This window comes from Rhipicephalus sanguineus, chromosome 10 (genome assembly GCF_013339695.2).
Source record: "Rhipicephalus sanguineus isolate Rsan-2018 chromosome 10, BIME_Rsan_1.4, whole genome shotgun sequence".
Lineage (NCBI taxonomy): Eukaryota > Metazoa > Arthropoda > Arachnida > Ixodida > Ixodidae > Rhipicephalus > Rhipicephalus sanguineus.
The window spans coordinates 50,664,029-50,681,303 of NC_051185.1; the positions used below are offsets into that span (position 1 = coordinate 50,664,029).

General features: G+C 48.5%; 1 long non-coding RNA gene across 1 annotated transcript in view; it reads right to left on the bottom strand.

The window, feature by feature from the left end:
• LOC119371852 (uncharacterized) overlaps positions 1-17,275 on the bottom strand; it is a 113,972-nt gene that overhangs the window by 75,938 nt on the left and 20,759 nt on the right. The window contains exon 2 of the long non-coding RNA XR_005179315.2: positions 3,376-3,458. This is a non-coding gene — a long non-coding RNA (uncharacterized LOC119371852). The remainder of the gene's footprint in view (positions 1-3,375; positions 3,459-17,275) is intronic.

A 17,275-nucleotide genomic window follows, 5' to 3' on the forward strand; every position in this document is an offset into this window, starting at 1 on the left:
AAAATCCGCTGCGGTTGACAATCTCGTTGCAGCGCGGAAACAACAACACCGACGTCCTTTGCGTCAGTACACCGATACAAAAGAAAAAAAAGCAAGAAACAAAAAAAAATGAATAGGTTCGCGTGTTGAGGGAATGAACGCGACCAATACACCGCGCCCCGGCATACGGTCGCTGCGCCGCCTAGCTTCGCTTGTACGGAGAAGTAAATTATAGAGCGTGCGCTATGTTTTCCCCCTTCCAAATTACGGCGCTGAAAACCTCCCGCCTTGCGGCGCTCTCAAAAAAAAAAAGAAGAAAGAAAGAAAAATGCGGATAAGTAAGGGTATCGTCAGACAGGCCTGTTTTCGCAGAAACGTATGAAGCACACCCGTGGGACCGGCGGCTCGCAAAAAGAAAGGAAAAAAAAGGAGGAAGAGAGAAGAAAGAACGAAATAAATTTGGCTAAACAACAACAACAGCACCAAACAAAGCGCTTTGTGAATTCGTTGTCATCAACAAGAGACGCGAAGGATGGAAGAAATAGAAAAAATAGGGAAAAAAGGGAGGAAACGAAGAACCAGGACGAGTTGAGAAGGAGAGGGAGGACGGGGAAAAGAATACTCCGCGATACGCCGCGAATCATTGAGCCGCAAGTCCTCAGGTGATGCAACTATAAATCATTGGGGAGGGATAAAGGGAGCAAGGGTTTTCCTCGCGTGGGGAGAACATCATCCACCGGAGTAAAAATAAAGGGAAGGCGATGGCTCCGGCCTCTAGAAAGATTGATCGGGTTCGTACGTACGTATCGCTCACACCATCTCCCGTGTACTCCCCCCTTTCTTCCCTCATCATACGGTTCCCTCGTTTACCTTATTCTCCACAACTCTTTCCTTATTTCCCTCCTTCTCTCCCTATTTCTCCAACCAGTGTCCTCCTCCCCTCTGCTTCGTTTTTTTTTGCTGTCTCAGGTTTTCCCTACATCCCGAATCACCAGAACGTTCCCTAACCTTCGGCTATGCTATTTTTTTCACCATCCTTTTTTTTCCTTTAAACGAAAAAAAAAAACTCAGAGAATGGAAAGGTTCCAGTTAATTATGTTATACACTCCGAAGATATGTCTTTCTCCATTCGAAATCGGTCCGTTCGGTTGTAACGTTGTTGTTTGAAGTTGAGCGTGACCCACGTTTTTTTTTTTACTCCTTCTCGAGTGCTTTTCCTCTCCTTTCCTCCTTTCCTTCTCAATTCCTTTTCCCTTTTTTTTGTTTCTCAAAAGACCCCCCCATCCAACCACGTAATTAGGGTGGCTCGTTTTAATGGCTCTCCGCGGTCTTCATTTCTATCGGTCTCCTTCCCTTTTTTCCCCCATCTTCGCGTCCCGCGCCACCCTCTCCACTACCGAACGTATATATACGTCTCCGTGGCACTCACTCCATCTCTGCAACGTATGAAGCGAAACCCTATACACACGCTGAAGTACTGCAGTGAGGAGTATGTGGAATGTGCTTCGCTGAATCGCATCACCTCTCTCTCCCCATCTATCCTCCGCGTCGACTCACCCGTCTTTGGAGAGAAACGCTTCGTTACCAACCTAGAATGAACTTAAAATTGAGAACAATTCGGTGAGTGCGCCCCTGCCCCTCCCCCGTACGGGACGAGCGGGGTACCCGCGCGCGATGAGAGATGGGAAGGTGGCCATTGTTGAAGGAGGATTGGTCTCTAGAGGCAATTACCGCGGGAGTTTCTTCCGTTCTGGAGAGATTTGGAGTGACTCTATATGAATTACTGGTTTCACTGTACGTACAAGCTCGTCGCCTATATAACTCTAAATTTTCTTTCCTCGTCCGTTCGGTATAACCGATTGCCACGGGCTGTTTCGCGTAGTCGTCACACAATGGTGCACTCTGCGTTATGAAGAGAGTGTAGTGGTGGTGATTATAAATTCCGAATTTCCGTGTCTCTGGCAGGAATGAAATGAAAGAGTTCGAATTCGATGAGGAAAAAAATGGCGTCTTCTTATGTAGGGCACTAGCGCATGACGTTATTCTTTTTCCCTTTAAAGTCCTTTCGCATTCTATAATGCAGACATACACTCAGCAGACTTTGCGTTCACATGGGATAGGCGGCGCTTCACGTCCGCGTATGCGATGCTTATTAATGGCAATAGAAAAAGATTAATCCGTCTTTAGAGGAATTAGTAACAACATGAAAGTGAACCGCGGCTTCACAGGAGTTGCTGCAAGCTTGTTGGACGTTAGGATAATGCAAGTGCGTAAATTTACGCAGTGTCTATCGCAAAAAGAAACACGAAAAAGCTCCAGACCGTTACATTTTGCGAAGGTGGGTGGCCAGCGGAGCTGACGAGTGCACTCTCGTCTCCGCTCTCGTCGCCATTTTCAGTCGATCCCAATGTTTCTCCCCTCTCCACTGAAGCTTTCTGCACTTCATGTGATGTTTCACTGCCTATGGGATCGAACCACCTTTGAAAGATCGAGGATGTCATCTGGCGACGTCCTCATATGACGTCATGTATTTTATGCAATCGTGTTACGTCAAGATGACGCCCGGACGACGTCACAAATTTCTGCAAAGTCGTGATGTCGTCACATTATGACGTCATATGTGACGTCACCGCTCGCTCGGCGAAGGTCGCGTGGATTTTTTGTGCATTTACAGATACGATGTAATAATAATGTGAGCAGCGTGAACGAACGAGACCTCCTGCAGAAGACAGAGCGAAGCTCCTTAGCATCTTTGTTCACCCTATGCTCACGATGTGAAGTACCTTCCTGAGTCTCTGTCACCCATTTTTGTGTAGCCAGGTGTAGCGTCCACGTGACTAACAATCATTTATGACAAAACCTGTGTAAAAGGGCCTTACTTAGTTAGGCTATAACGAGAAGTGAAGTGGAAATCGGAAGTCAATTAGGAGATCGGAATGAAAACGCGGAAGTGACGCAAGAGACATTTCGAGCTTCAAGGGACATTTCAAGAGAGTTCGAAAGCTAATGCGCTCTTTTAAGAGGTAATTTCCATACCGGAAATGACGTCCTCAGTGGCGTCATTTCCGTCACGGAAATCGCGTCAGTGCCTTATCGGTGGAGCCCAGCATAAAGCTCTTTTCTCGATGTAACTCTTCAGGGTCCATTGGGCACAGTCAATTGTAGGCGTGACATTTATGAACACAGACCATTTACATATTGAGCTGTGGATATACAGTCCTTATACAAATTGCTTCACATCGTATGAAGCTATGTGTAAACTTTTTGTACGCTTTCCACTGATGGTATCGACCTAGCTTTCATCATGTCACCACCACGAACTCACGTAGCGTGCCCTCCGCTAGGAAGTTTATCACACAACAAATGTCATGCCAACGGTAACTCCGCAATATTCACCTTATTGGGTCGCCCTAGGCACTCTCCACGGAGATCCCCGACCAAGCATTGTGGTATCCTGCGCCCAAGCCCAAGACTCGAACCTGCAAGAATTCGCGTGTGAAGACGTTGTTAGAACTGTACATCAAGTAAAAGGACATCAACACTTGCACATTCCACCTAATTTCTATTGTACACACAGCTTTCCAAGTAGATTTTTTTCCAATGGGCTCCTTTCTTTGTTAAACACAACCAAATGATTTCAACATACAATTAGGCCAAGAAAAGCGTAGGGAACGTTATTCGTTCTCTTCAACTACAATGTAGTAATTATGCCGCAAATTGATATGAGTTAAAGTGGACGAAAAATCCCCCTGTTCGCCAGTGGGATCCGAACCCACAACCTTCGAAGGACGCGTCCTAAGCTTTACCGCTTGAGCTCCCCGTCCACTTCGTTAGGTATTTCTATAGACCTACTCCATGTTTGTAAACAGCGGTAGGCGCCGTCGATATATTTAGCGCCCTTGTAGCGACGTCACGGCGCGTAGGCTCCGCCCAGCCGGTCCAGCTTGAAGCGCGCTACCGCCCTCTATGATCACGTGACAACTGGCGCAGCAGGTGCAAAAGCTGCCTCCGAGCACCGCGCGTCGGGGCGCCTCGCCCATGCTTACAAGCGGCGGCCGCAACAGAGGAATTTGCAATGGCTGTAAGAGGGACTCTGAAATGAACATCATGTTGACGCGCTGCTCTTGCTCTGAGAATCTCATAGAAACATGAAGTATCTTGACGGCGGGAATGTGACTCATTTGCGAATGATCATCGCCGTTGCGACAGTCTAGGTCACACGTGTACGTTTTATTTGTTAACTAATGCAACGGCGATCTCGGCGACACTTTCATCCGTGACACGCTTGCGATGATGCTTCAACTACACCATGTGGACAATTTCATTAATACTTCTCCTTGGGCGAGTTGGTTCATATTGTAGATTAAGGGGGTAACAGCGCGAACACACACCCACAACGCCAACCCACGTTGGCGAAACTGGGCGATGTGTCAACGACCGTTTGGGGGAACACGCACAAAAATTAAAAAAGCTAGATGATATGTACGCACATTTAGTTGCCCATGTCATTAAATGCACAGGATGTGTGGCCCGGTTTGAAGGGACCATGATTCTTGGTAGGAGCGAAGACAAGACTGCACGTGTCAGTTTATATCATATTAAGAAACTTGATAACAAGTGTGTTAGCGCCCCATCTCTTGCCCTCCTTGACTGTGAGTTTTATCTTCTAGATGCGGCTGTCGGGTCTTAGGTCACGTTTTCCTGCGCTTTTCTTTGGTTGGCTGTTATGCGTTGTTGGCGCTGCGGGTTGTTAATCTTTGTTATCCATCCCTCTATTTCTTTTTCTTTTTCATGCTTCACTTTGGCATATATAAGGTGTATCATTCTGCCATTAAAACCATTTGTCAGTCAGCGCTTTTGTGTCCGTGTCGTCTCTCTTGTGGGTGTGTGTTCGCGCTGTTACCCCCTTAATCTACATGTGGACAAGGTGGTTACGTACCTGTCAGGTCTGCCAACCGCGGGCCGCGGCTCCGTCCGTACGCTCAAGTCGAGACCGCGCAATGCGTACAGCCCCCCCGTGAACAGACTCGGCAAGTTTCCCGAGCAGGGGCGTAGCCAGAAATTCTTTTTTTTGGGGGTGGGGTGGGGGTGGGGGGTTCAACCATACTTCATATATGTTCGTGCGTGCGTTTGTATGTGCGCGTGTATATATCCGCAAGCAAAACTGAAAACTTTCGGGGGGAATTTGAACCCCTAACCCCCCCCCCCCTGGCTACGCCCCCTGTTCCCGAGTGTTGTTTTTCTGTGAATTCTGACAGACATGGACATATCGTGAAGCGCACCGCTGCCAGAACAGCCTTGCACGATACACTTTTGTCAGGTGTCTCATCGCAGCCGCATAAGATTTGGAAAAGCATAGTCGAAGTCGCGGCTGCGTTAATGAACCGTGCCCAAACAGAAACACATGCGCCATGACCGAGCCACACTTTAGTTCACGCGAGTACTACGAAATCCTTTTGGCGCGTTTAAGACTTATATCAACAATGGAAAAAGATCTCAACAATGGCAACCGTGAAAAATTCTCCGCATATGACAATGCTATCCACAACGTTAACGTGCTTTGAGGTAAACGTGCTCGCTATGCCTCCACACAGGGCCTTATGCCAAGAAATGCGGTGCTGCACATTACAATGACAAACGCTTCACTAAGCTAATCCTTTCTGCTGGGTAAGCCGCCCGAAAAGATAACCGATGAGCCGGCGTCAGAGACAAGTTTTCGCGTTTTACAGCTGCCGCTAATTTCTTGCGACGGTCTTCGTAAACAGCTAATTAAAAAAAAAAGCTTATTCCATCCTTCTCGTGCCTTCCTGCGCAAATAACTGTGGCACTGATCGTCGTTACACCGTTTTTTCTTCTTTGCACGACGACAAACAGCGTACGCACCAGCGAAAACACAGCAGCAACTGCGGTAGGCACGGCGGCTTTTGCCTACCGCGCGAAACTAAACGCCCGACGACAGCGCCACCGCATTTTCGTGACGTATGTCCGGTGGAATTCGTCTATATGTGTAATCCCTGGGCCAGTTAGCCAGCGCCACTATTAGCCAAGGCGGCGAGTGTGGAAGACTTTTTGCCAGAGGGCACCACGTCGCACGAGATCTTCGCACGGGGCGGCAGCTGGCCAATTCTGGCAATTATGAGGAATTCCGGGCGATGCGACATTTATCTTAGAGGCGGGACATTTGTCGATGGCAATTGCTCAGAAAGGCGAATAGAAAAAAAAAAAGAAAGATACCCTGTGATGTCTCCTTCACTGCTGGCCAGGAGGAAGTGACGGACACACAGCTCGAAATTCAATCTCGCAGTACAGATTACATGAATAGGGAGCATGGTGCGCAACCCACAGAATGGTCCACGATTGAATGCCACCGTGCAATTTATATAGTGCTGGCCACCGCCAGCAGCATTCTACATAACTGTCTCATTCATGACAGTTATTAGCAGCAGGTTCAAGTGAGGAGCTCAGACGGGGCCGGTATCAACACAGACTATAGTGATAGGAGAATATTTCAGGCCTTCGCTATCAATTTATAGCGAGGGTCTCGTTCCGGCTGACTTGATGCCTTCAGGTAGTATGCGAAGGCTTATCGGTTGCTCGTAGAAAGATGACGCGGTACGCCAGCTGGCAGAAAAGAGTGTTCCACTCACCGCCATGGCTACGAGCGGCGCTGGGTAACACACCCAGGCTGACATACACAGAAATACCCGACAAAGTGGACGGGGGGACAACCGCCGCCGTAGATCAATTGTTAGAGCATCGGACGCGTTATCCGAAGATTGTGGATTCGGTCCCCACCGTCGGAAATCTTTCTTTTCGTCGACTTTAAACATCTTCACATTTATGTCATAATTACTACAATAACTACACTGTTAATAACTAAGGATACAAATAATGTCCCCTATATTTCCCTTACCTTTATTATCCGTTGGTTTTATTTCAGTTTGTTTTTTTAAAAAAAACGAGCCCTCGATGGAACAGAAAAAACACAACAGAAAAAACACAATCCTTCTGGAGGGAAGCTGGAGTCGAGGTCGCCACTGGCCTTAGCGGCCTGTTCAAGCCTGGTCGATCAGCGCTTGCTGGTCAGCCAGCTCAGAGCTGGACCGTCACGCCTCCCACTTTTCCCAATGCAATGCCGTTCTGTGGCTTCTCAGTGCCGTTTCTGTGGCTGTCAGGTGTTGGAGGGGATGCTTCGAGCAGCCCCAGGCAGCGTGATATAGCGTAGGACTTTCTTCTCACCAGAGGCAGGAACCTCGATAGCACGTCGGAAACATGGCGTGTAATCTTTTTTGATAAGAATATACACCAGTTTTGAATTTTTCTCCAACTGATGGCCTCTTCTGTTATAGATGTCTGTGGGGAGGGGCGCATGCTTGTCGGTTAAAACGCTGGTGGGCAAGCAGGCCCCTTGAGATCGTAGGGTTATAATTTTGATATGGCTTTCTTATTTGGAAGTCTGCTGAGGTGGTCCAGTGTCCCTGCTCTGAAAGTTAGTGCGCGAGCCGCGGCGTCCGCCCTCGCACTTCCCTGAGAGTCCGTGACGATAGTACTGTCATGTCCTCTACATAAATTCCCTTTCTTTCGTTCATTCGAAGAGCATTGTGCGCCACTTGGGCTTATAGTGCTGCTAAAAAAAACACTAAGCCTACAAAGAGACAAATCGGTTGGGGAGTTTGTTAAGTGAGTAACGATACAAGCGAGCTAGGCACACCTGATTTACTGATTGAATGAAGTTTGCAAATCCAACGACGGCTGAGACGACTAAGCCATGCTTCCATTGCTACGAAAAGAGCATCATTGTAAGAGGACCTTAATTCAGTAGAGACACCCGAATGAGATAATTAAGTGGAGGGACAGTCGCGGGCCCCGAGAGAATATAAGAGGAGCCTGAGAGGTCCACCTTCGTTAATCATTCAACGTTTTCCCGAGCGCGCCATTTTAATCTGGCTGCGAAGCCCTCGCGATTGGCGCGTTTATTAGCTCGCGCTAGTCCGGCAGCGCGCGTATACTTTCAAAGCCGTACACGCTCGAAGAGTCCGTCCGATCTTCCGCTCGACAGGAACAAATCAGAGAGCTCGTCTTACGGAGGAAAGCCCAGCAAGCACCACGAAGAAGGCTCTTCCCAAGAACGGATTTCCTCCCTCTCTCTCTCCCCCCCCCCCCCCTTTCTCCATCGCGTTGCCTGCCTTTGAAGCGACGCAGCAATTCGGCTATGCGTCGAATGCCCCGCAGCAAGCGTCTGCCAACTTTATAATCCCTCATTCCTCAAAGGGCGCGTCAATCGGAAAGGCGCGTCGCATAGTCCCCGGGAGCGAATCACTAGTTAGCTTGATTGGGTCAGGGATTAAGCGGCAGCGCAAAACGCGATCACCGAGGCCCTCTGGTCCTCGAACCCCGCCCAACGCGGGGATTAGCCACCGGGAGTCTAACCGCGAATGACACCTCGCCGGGATCGACACCACATCCCTGGAATGCAAGGAGCTCGAACACCGAGCAGGTCGCGTGTTAGGGCCCGTAGCGGGCGAAGACGACCCAGAGCAGAGTGCAGTGCGCCTGACCGAACCAGGGCTCGGGCTCTGCTCTGAAGCTGCAGGCGCAGCGTCCAATGAATGCTCCGCACGATCGCACGCTGTCTTCGAGAGGGTGTACCGTCCAAAGCCCATCGCTTGTACAATGTCTCTCGCCCTAGGCTGCGCCTCTATACGTAACGTCCCCACCGCCGCGCCTCCATCGCTGGAGATAAAGCGGGCCGCCGGGTCAATTAGATTGCCCCGGCTGCACGCTTAACCCGTACGCCGAACGACGCAGGGTAGGGGGGGGGGGGGAGGGTTATATCGTTCGGCGCCCGGCTAGGGTCACCTTCCCTACACTTCCCCGAAAGCCACCACGCTCGATGCAAACCCGAGCCAAAGACACGCCTTCCCCTCTTTGTCCCCCAAGTTTCCGCCGCAGGTCCCTTTTATACTCTCGCCTCTCTCGCGGACTTCCCATTAGAGCGGCCGCATCAGTATTTTAATGAGCTTGTTGCCAGGGGGGAGGGAGGTCGAGAAGGCTACCACCCTGTCTGGCGTCTTCCTCCCTCCCGTTATAGTGAAATCATGGTTCTCGGCAGGAAGTCGTCTCCCCCGTCGGTCAAAAAGCCCTCAGACGCCAGAACACCCCCCTTCCCCCCAACCCCCGTCCCCCCCGTTCTCTCCCTTGTGCGATCAGTTCTATTCGCGAGTATCTCTTTAATGAGTACGCGTGCGTTGCAGTCGTTCTGACTCTGACGAAAAAGTGGCGGTGGCGGCCAATCAAGTAAAGGAGTTCGTTCTTTTCACTGAGGCTTCCCAAGCGAGCCGAAAGAACCGAAAAGCAAATTTCCCAGCGCCGCCGATAAAAAGAGTCCAACTTTCCTTTAATTCCCTTCACGACTAAGTCGCACTCTATTCGCGTTGCCAGAAAGCAAACAAAGAAGGTAAAGTTCGAAGAACAAGTCGTTAGAAACACGAGCGAATATAACTAAGGAGAGCTTCTTCTCAGCCAAGCCCCTTTTTCTTTTTACGTAAATTTTTCACTGGGGCGCAGGGTTCTAAAGGAAAGTAATACAGACACCGTGTTTTAACTGCACGTACTAGCACGGTCGATTCGCGTCCGCGACAACTTTCAATCCGTTTTTCAAATCGAGATTAGTTTGGCCAGTCGACCGCCACTCTGTCACTCTATGCCCCCCTCTCTCTCTCTCTTTCTACCTTTCTCTCCATCCCTTGACTTCTGTCGCGTCTCTAAAGCGGCGGCTCTGATGCATGCCGCAGCAAACGGGAACAAGGTGTCGGGATTAGGGAATTAGCTTTCCCGTGCTAGCGACTATACGCAATCCCTCGTAGTACCTCGCAAAGTTGTTTCTTTTCGCTGATGCGTTTCCCCGAGTTCAAATTAGCTCCCTGTCGAAACGAAGCGCCGCTCGACCGTAACGCACGTTGACACAAACACCGAGAGAAAGGGAGATGGCAAGCGACGAAGTAAGAAGGAAGAAGATGGGAGAGGAGGGTGAAGTTCGAAATCACGTCTTTCAGGGAGTGCCTGCCGCTAAATGGGGGATGGGGCCTTGTTGTAAAGTCAGCCCGGGGACTCCGGGAAAAACAAACGGTTCTGACTGAACGAAATCTAGCCTCTGGAATCGAGCTGCCAGTTCGAGAGGCAACAACTTAATGATGTCATCAGCGCCGTGAAAGAAGGCAAGCGACAAGTGGAAGAAGCGGCAACGATCTCACAAGTTGAGGAGAAAGAAGAGGAGAGGTTGAGGAGAGGGAAAGGCGCTAGTTCTGCAGCCCTACTTAGGAGCACGGCTGAGCATCTTCTAACAAGTTACTAACGCGTTTGCTCTCGTCTCAAATTGTCCGAATAAGAAGAAAAAAAGGGGGGCTTTCTTTCCTTTACGTCTAAGTAGAACGTGTAACGCCACGTTTTCTGGATGCAACAGAGAGCAGGTTTACAGCTGAAACGTTTGCGACATTCATGTGTAACACCGGGAACGTTCTTCGAGCACAGTAACTTCTAGCGCAGCAAAAATACGCAAGAAAGACCACAGGAAATAGAGATACTCTCCCTTGAGAGTAGCGCTGCGTTCTGTCGCCTTTCTTGTGTCATTTTGTTGCGCTAGAAGTTACTATGGCCCAGCAACAACTAGCCCGTCAACGCATTGTCTTAATCATTCTTCGAGTTTGTCTTTCAGTGTCGTGAACATCGTGACCATTATCATCCTAATTTATGGCGATGAAAAGCAAAAAAACCCGTTATCTGACCTACGTATGACGTGCCCTGCCTTACTTGATTCATTCGCCTTCATCTCAACTACATGCACTCTGAGAAAAGAAAGGGTCGTTTGACTTTTTTTTGAGAGTTCTCGCTTCCCACGTATATAACTCTCTAAAGAGTCACGTTAACTCTCTTTTGGGTCACACGACTCTCCGAAGAGAGTGTAATGATCTCCAAAGGGAAGTTGACGCGTCTCTTTAAAGAGAGTCATATGCGTGGCAAGCCAGAACTCTCAAAAAAGAGTCAGACGACTCTTCTTTTTTTCCTTCGAGTGTAGAATGGCAGTTTTCTCCGTATGCTCCTTCATCCACATCGCTTTCTTTCCGTCTCCTAATGCCACGGCTATCAATGCTGCGCTCGTGCCTTGTACATTCTTCTAGTCCCGTGTCTTGCTGGCAATGGTAATCATGGGTACATTACAACTCACCCAGTTTGCGACTTTATAACCGTTCTGTCATTTCTTGTAACAGTTATCGTTGTTGTACCTTTATTTCATTCTGATACGCTCCTTTCTCGTCCTACAAGTTCCGGGTTAATGAGTTGCTACCTACAGACGGTAATAATTGCGGGCTTTCCATTTCAAAGGAGAACCGTGAGATGCCAGTTTTGACTTGTGATTGTCGGTTATACGCGCTCAAACCCTATTCTCTATTCTTCGATAAATATATTTCTAATGATCCGGAGAGTGCAGGAGAGTTTCCTGCGACTAATTAGCCTATAAAAACGCAGGTCTACTGTTACGCGCTTTCTGAACGCTGACAGATAAAAAAAAAATCAGCAACTGTTGTTTTCTTAAGCTATTCAAAAATACTTCATTTTCAACGAACCTTTCTGCGAACCTACTCTAGAGACTCTCCTGGTCAAGGCCCTTAACTTGGCAGTCCTTATGTTTTCCAGGCTTTCCGTGAAGCGCTCAAGATAGTTAAAGTGGGTTCGTAAAACGCGGCTCATATCTGTACCATAAACGAACGCCATATAGTTAAGGCGGGTCTGTAAAACTTGGCTCATGTCGCAGCCATTAACATTCACCATATTGTTGAGGCGGGTCTGTGAAACAAGGCTTATATCTAGACCATTAAAGAACACCGTATAATCAAGGTGGGTTTGTAAAATGTGGTTCCTTTCTAGGCCATTAACGAACACCATATACCGAGAGGTGGAGTGCGTATTTTCTATCAAGACGCGCACTGCTTCTTTATACATGCATGAAAGCTAGCGGCACTGAAATACTAAAGGTTACTGCCCGAACCGAATAAGATTATTTCAGCAACCCAAGCCTCGTATATCAATCTGATCGAACATCGAATATTTTCGATAATTCGTGAATGAGAAACGAACCCGCCATGACACTTAGCATGTAAGGTCTCGCACATGTAATCTCGAGGACGCGGGTTCAACTCCAGCTCACGGCGGCTGCGCTTCAGTGCAGGAGAAATGCAAGAACACCCGTACACTTAACGTTTTTGCACGATTTTAGGTCGAATCATTTTATCTAAATTTGAAATCAGAAATTCCGGAGTCGACTTAAAATCGAAACCGGGACTAGTACCGCCAGTTACGGCGCGACAAACGAGAAATCACGGACGTTGTGGCATGGTAACGACATTATGTTTGCGTTCCGGCTCTACCTGTAACATATACCGTATTTTCTCGAGCATAACGGTATTTTCTCGCGTAATTTTCTAAAAAATGATCCCTGCGTATTGCCGCGAAGGTAGCTTCCCTGCATAGCTTTGGAGTATTTAGGTGGAACCATCCTTGCAAACCGGAATTCGCGTTTTTTGTCGGGACTTTACAAAATACGTTTGAGGGCTAGTTGGTGATACATCCTTAAAATATTCCAGTGTTCCTTTTTACGAGCACCGGACAGATAAGTGTGTGACAGCACGGGCGCCAACTACAACCATGGTGTCAGTGCCTGTCCTGAAAATATAGTTGGAGTCAGTGGCTTTTTTTTTTTTTTGGGGGGGGGGGGGGGGTCGTTCTACATTCGAGTCGACATAGAATCGTGCACCGTATAGAATCCCAGGTGATAGAAATCAGACCAGTGTCCTCAACTACGGCGTGCCTCATAATCATATCGTGGTTTTATCCCGTAAAACGTCAGAGATTATTAACCTAATTCAGTAACAGAGCTCGTGGCGAGTTTCTTTCGAAGGAATCGGGCTTTTATGCATTGACACAGCCTTGCAGCACCGTTTACTATCGATGTTTATCGCAACGTCCCCCGTTGGTTGAGTCCAAAACACAACATTCGTCGCAATGGGTGAAAAAAATGAAAAAAGAAGCAACGGCATGCCTCTCACAATGGCCTGCCATTGGTCCCTAGCTGTCTTGGAGTAAGGATGGGAAACAAACAGTTCTTAGAACGCAGCATCAGGGACTTTCGGCCGCCATTATTTTAAAACACCTGCGTGGTCGTAACCCTGCTCTTTAAAGAATGGCGGGAGATGCCCGACTCAGTAAAAGCACTCTCGAGAGATTAGATGGGGGCGACCGCCCCCCCCCCCCCCTCTCCGTCTATGACTGGCTGGTGTCATTGTACAACAATCGCAGCTATCCTGCCCCATAATACTTTGGAGCGGTCCTTACTCATTTTGAATGTTCGCATGAAACGGCACAATCGACAGGTTCCGAACAGTGTATGCTGTAATCGAATATGAATAGAACAGCTGGTGTTTGAACGCGGATGATTTCCAACATAAAGCATGACATTTCGCCTTCATTGAGGAGCCGAATTCAAGAAAACTTCTCTTTCGTTGGGGCGTTTTCCCATTCGTCAGCCGACTCCGTTAATTATGTGTCCCACATCGTGATTGGCTGAAATATTCTCATAAGAAATTTTTAGCGTAAAACGTTTCCGTGAATACGGGCCCTGATGCACTTCGCGCTACGTCTTAAGCAAAGGAACATCAGCACTGACAGATTCAATACACTGGACTTTCGCTTAACTGTTAAGGCTTTGAATTACGGATCTAATTTCTGCACGTGTGCTTCAACGTTTTTAAAGTAGATGCGTATACGAAAAAAAAGAAAAAAAAATGACGATCTTAAAGTTAACTTTGGAGCACGCCTGAAAAGTTTGTCATAGCAGTAAGCTTGACGATCACGAAACGTCGATCGCAGGCAGTGAAACGGTGATGCATTATAGTCAAGCGCTGGTGATAAATGTTGATGTGCTGCACTAATTACGACTGCCGGGGCGTTGTGCTGACAGAGCAATTTTCGAAGCGTTAATCGTAGAGTAATAACTTCGCAATTATCCATCTCCACTTTCGACAGACAGTAGAACTCACTAACTTATTCGCGCTAGTCCAAACCACCTGACACAAACCTCGCCTTTAAGAGAAACAATACTCGCAGACAAGGCTTTTACGTTCATGTTCTGTGGCCAACACACCGAGTTTTCAATATTATAGCACCGCTAAAAGTAAGGATTAAAGAGACATTATAAGAAAATTATTACGTTGAGCGACACACTGAGAGATCAGGATTTTATACGTGCTAGCGTATTTGTTACTCGTAGTGAAAACTGTACTTCGGCACGCGAGAAAGTTGGGAAAGCAAGAAATCGGTGTTGCGCCACTTAATCGGAACTGCGGAACCCCGGATGTTACGTCAACGCCCGCTGCTTTGCAGAGATCAGCGGGAAGGGAGTTGACATGGCAATTATACGTATATTCGTCCGCTTCGGCGCGGGCGGTTCAAAGTAACGAAAAGTAAGTAGGGGGTACCTTCGGTGGCGAGCTTGTATTCAACATAGTTGCGTAATGGCGCGCGGAAAATGGCGGCAGACTTTTAGCAGAACAAGCTGTCGATATGACACAGAATATAGTATTTTCTACAGACGATCCTGTGTGGAGCGCAGGCGGGATCGCTTGCGCATCCAGTACTGATGAACCGCATGGACCATGCGGAGCACGATACGCTCTGTCCATTTTGTAAAAGAGAAAAGGGCACCCTGACGCACATCTCGGCAGAGTGCACAGAACTCGAGACACCCCGTCCTTCATTTCCCCCAACACCCCCAATCCCAAGCCCACTGAGCTATGGGAGACCCTGTTATCCAGCCCCGCCCTACCGACTCAGCTCGCACTGACGGACAGGGGCCAGGAGCTGTTGGGAACATATGGGAACTAGGGAACCACCACGTCTGGTGACCGCGTGCAGCACCTATGTAGGCTGGGCGCAATAAAGGTTGATTCATCATCATCATCATCATCATCATCATCTGGCGTTCCTTTAGGCATAAGCATCGTTAAGCGGTGCACGCGTCATGAAAGCCAAACAAACTGGCCGTTTCTGTTTCGGGGGTTCGGGGGGGGGGGGGGGGTCTAACTCTTCTTACCTATCGTTCGAGGAGTGGATAGGAACTAATCAAACGCGATCAAACAAGCCTTCTCCGGAACTTTCCCTTCAGGAAATCGAGAACTTTCCCGATTTGGCGAACAACATCCCCACCATTTGTACCCCTCGTCAAACAGGAAGGCGCCACAGGCCTGCAGAAAGCGATTAAGGATAGAAAAAAAAGGCAGGAGCTAACCCGTCAGCAAATAGTCGCCACCAAGTTGACGGACCCGAGTAATGAGACACTCGCGCGAGAAAGTGAAGAGTTAAAAAAGAAACTGAAGCTTTTGCTGAGTTCGCACAGGCTGCAAGCCCGGATGAGAGTGGAACCATGCCCGCCCGCTCTATTTATACACGGACGCATCCCTTTAAGTGAGCCATGTTTGCCAGAGGAAAGCACAAGAACGGAAGGGGTGTACCAGCTCGAATCTCGGCGGCACTCTAACCTGCTTCTTCTCTTTGAAACCACCGCGGTTTCGATTCGGGAAGCAATCAAACATCATTGGTTGACTATCGACCCCCCCCCCCCCCCCCACACACACACCCTCTCTATCTTTACAAATTGGGGAAATACATTCAATTCACTCATCCGTGGCTCTTTCCAAAGCTATCGGTAAAGTTCTTTGATTTCTTTCTGCGTGCTTCGTTTAATAGGCCACAACGATAGACCTGTTCGGAGTGCCATGACGCTTCGTGTAGTGAGAGTAAATCCTCACGAGAGGGCACTAGCTTCAATGAAGTGCAGTGCACTTGCAAAACAGGGCAACAGACGAAAATGCGCGCGTGTTTTAACGACGAAGCTGTTCATAGTCGACTATTCGCCGTTGTCGTTACGCAGGTCGTCGAATGGAAATGTGCGGATACGGAGGATGTGAGAATAGGTGGCGGAGAGGCGCGCCGGAGAGGTGGTAACTAATGCGAGGCCACACTGGGCGCGAGGAGGAGAGGCGCGGTGGAGACGTGGCGACCGCGGCTATGGGTATATGGGGGGTTTATGTGGAGCGTGCCCTTTCCGAAGATGGGCAAGACTCCTCGTACGCCCGAGAAAGAAGCCGCGCTCGTCGCGATCGGCAACGGGAGCTCACACGAGAGCGCTTCGCTGTTTCGACAGATTTCACTGCGTAGACCTGGCTTTACTTTTCTTTTTTATTTTTTTAACTTGTGTTTTCTCGAACTTTATAAAGCACGGAGTAGGCCACCCCTTAAAAAGTAGTGAAAAGTGTTTTATGCTTCCCTGGTGCTACTACGCCACGCTGCCAAACGTTCAAAGCGAGATCAATCAACGGCTGGTGGCGCACACTTTCAGCACCGTCTGTTTACACGAGAAATTAGGTTTCCGGGCCGAACCGTCGATGCAAAGTCGGGCTCAAAGAGTGCCGAAACTCAGAGGGGAAGAAACCAACTGCCGTTTTCAGAAACGTGTAGGGAGTATAGTGTAGTTCTGGGGTGCTGCTCCCGCGCGATAAAAGGGCGAAGGAAAACACAAGCAAAGCCTCGCTTTCTCCTTCGCTACTGCCTTTGTGAGAGCCGGGATCAGAAGGTCTAAGAAGCACAGCTTGGGGTCGCCGCTGTGGCGTCTCGTCTTGCGGCGCAATGAAGTAAACTGAACTGAGGAAATTTGAGTCAACATTTAAAAACACTGTCGATTCGTGAGTGACTAAAAACATCCAGACGCACGGAGACAGTCGTGATGTTGCAAGCCACTCTATACTCTGTTAAAACCTAAGAAGATATGTAAGCACCGCCCGCAAAGTGGCGGCGCGGCTGTTCTTAACTTGTGAAACACAATCGTGCCAGTTCGTTTTTACTCTAACCGTAGATACTTTTTCTAGGCTATTGTAAATACTACGCATGTTAAGATTTAGGAGTTCAATGTTGTTTGTTACTACATAAAAGATTATGTTCGGTTAAGCAGCGATGCCAGAATCTCGGACCAAATTTACCGGGACGTTCGAGTTTCCGATCCAATACCAGCGACGCAAACATGTCTCTGATGGGAAAATCAACTACCTGAAGCACTCGAAAAGTGTTTGACGTCACGAAAATGAGTAGACGCTATTGAATGGAGCATTTATGCAAATCATCTATGGGAGGCACAGCGATGGCTGAGGGCGGAGCTGGCATATTTTCTTAGGTTGTAGCCTACGCTGAC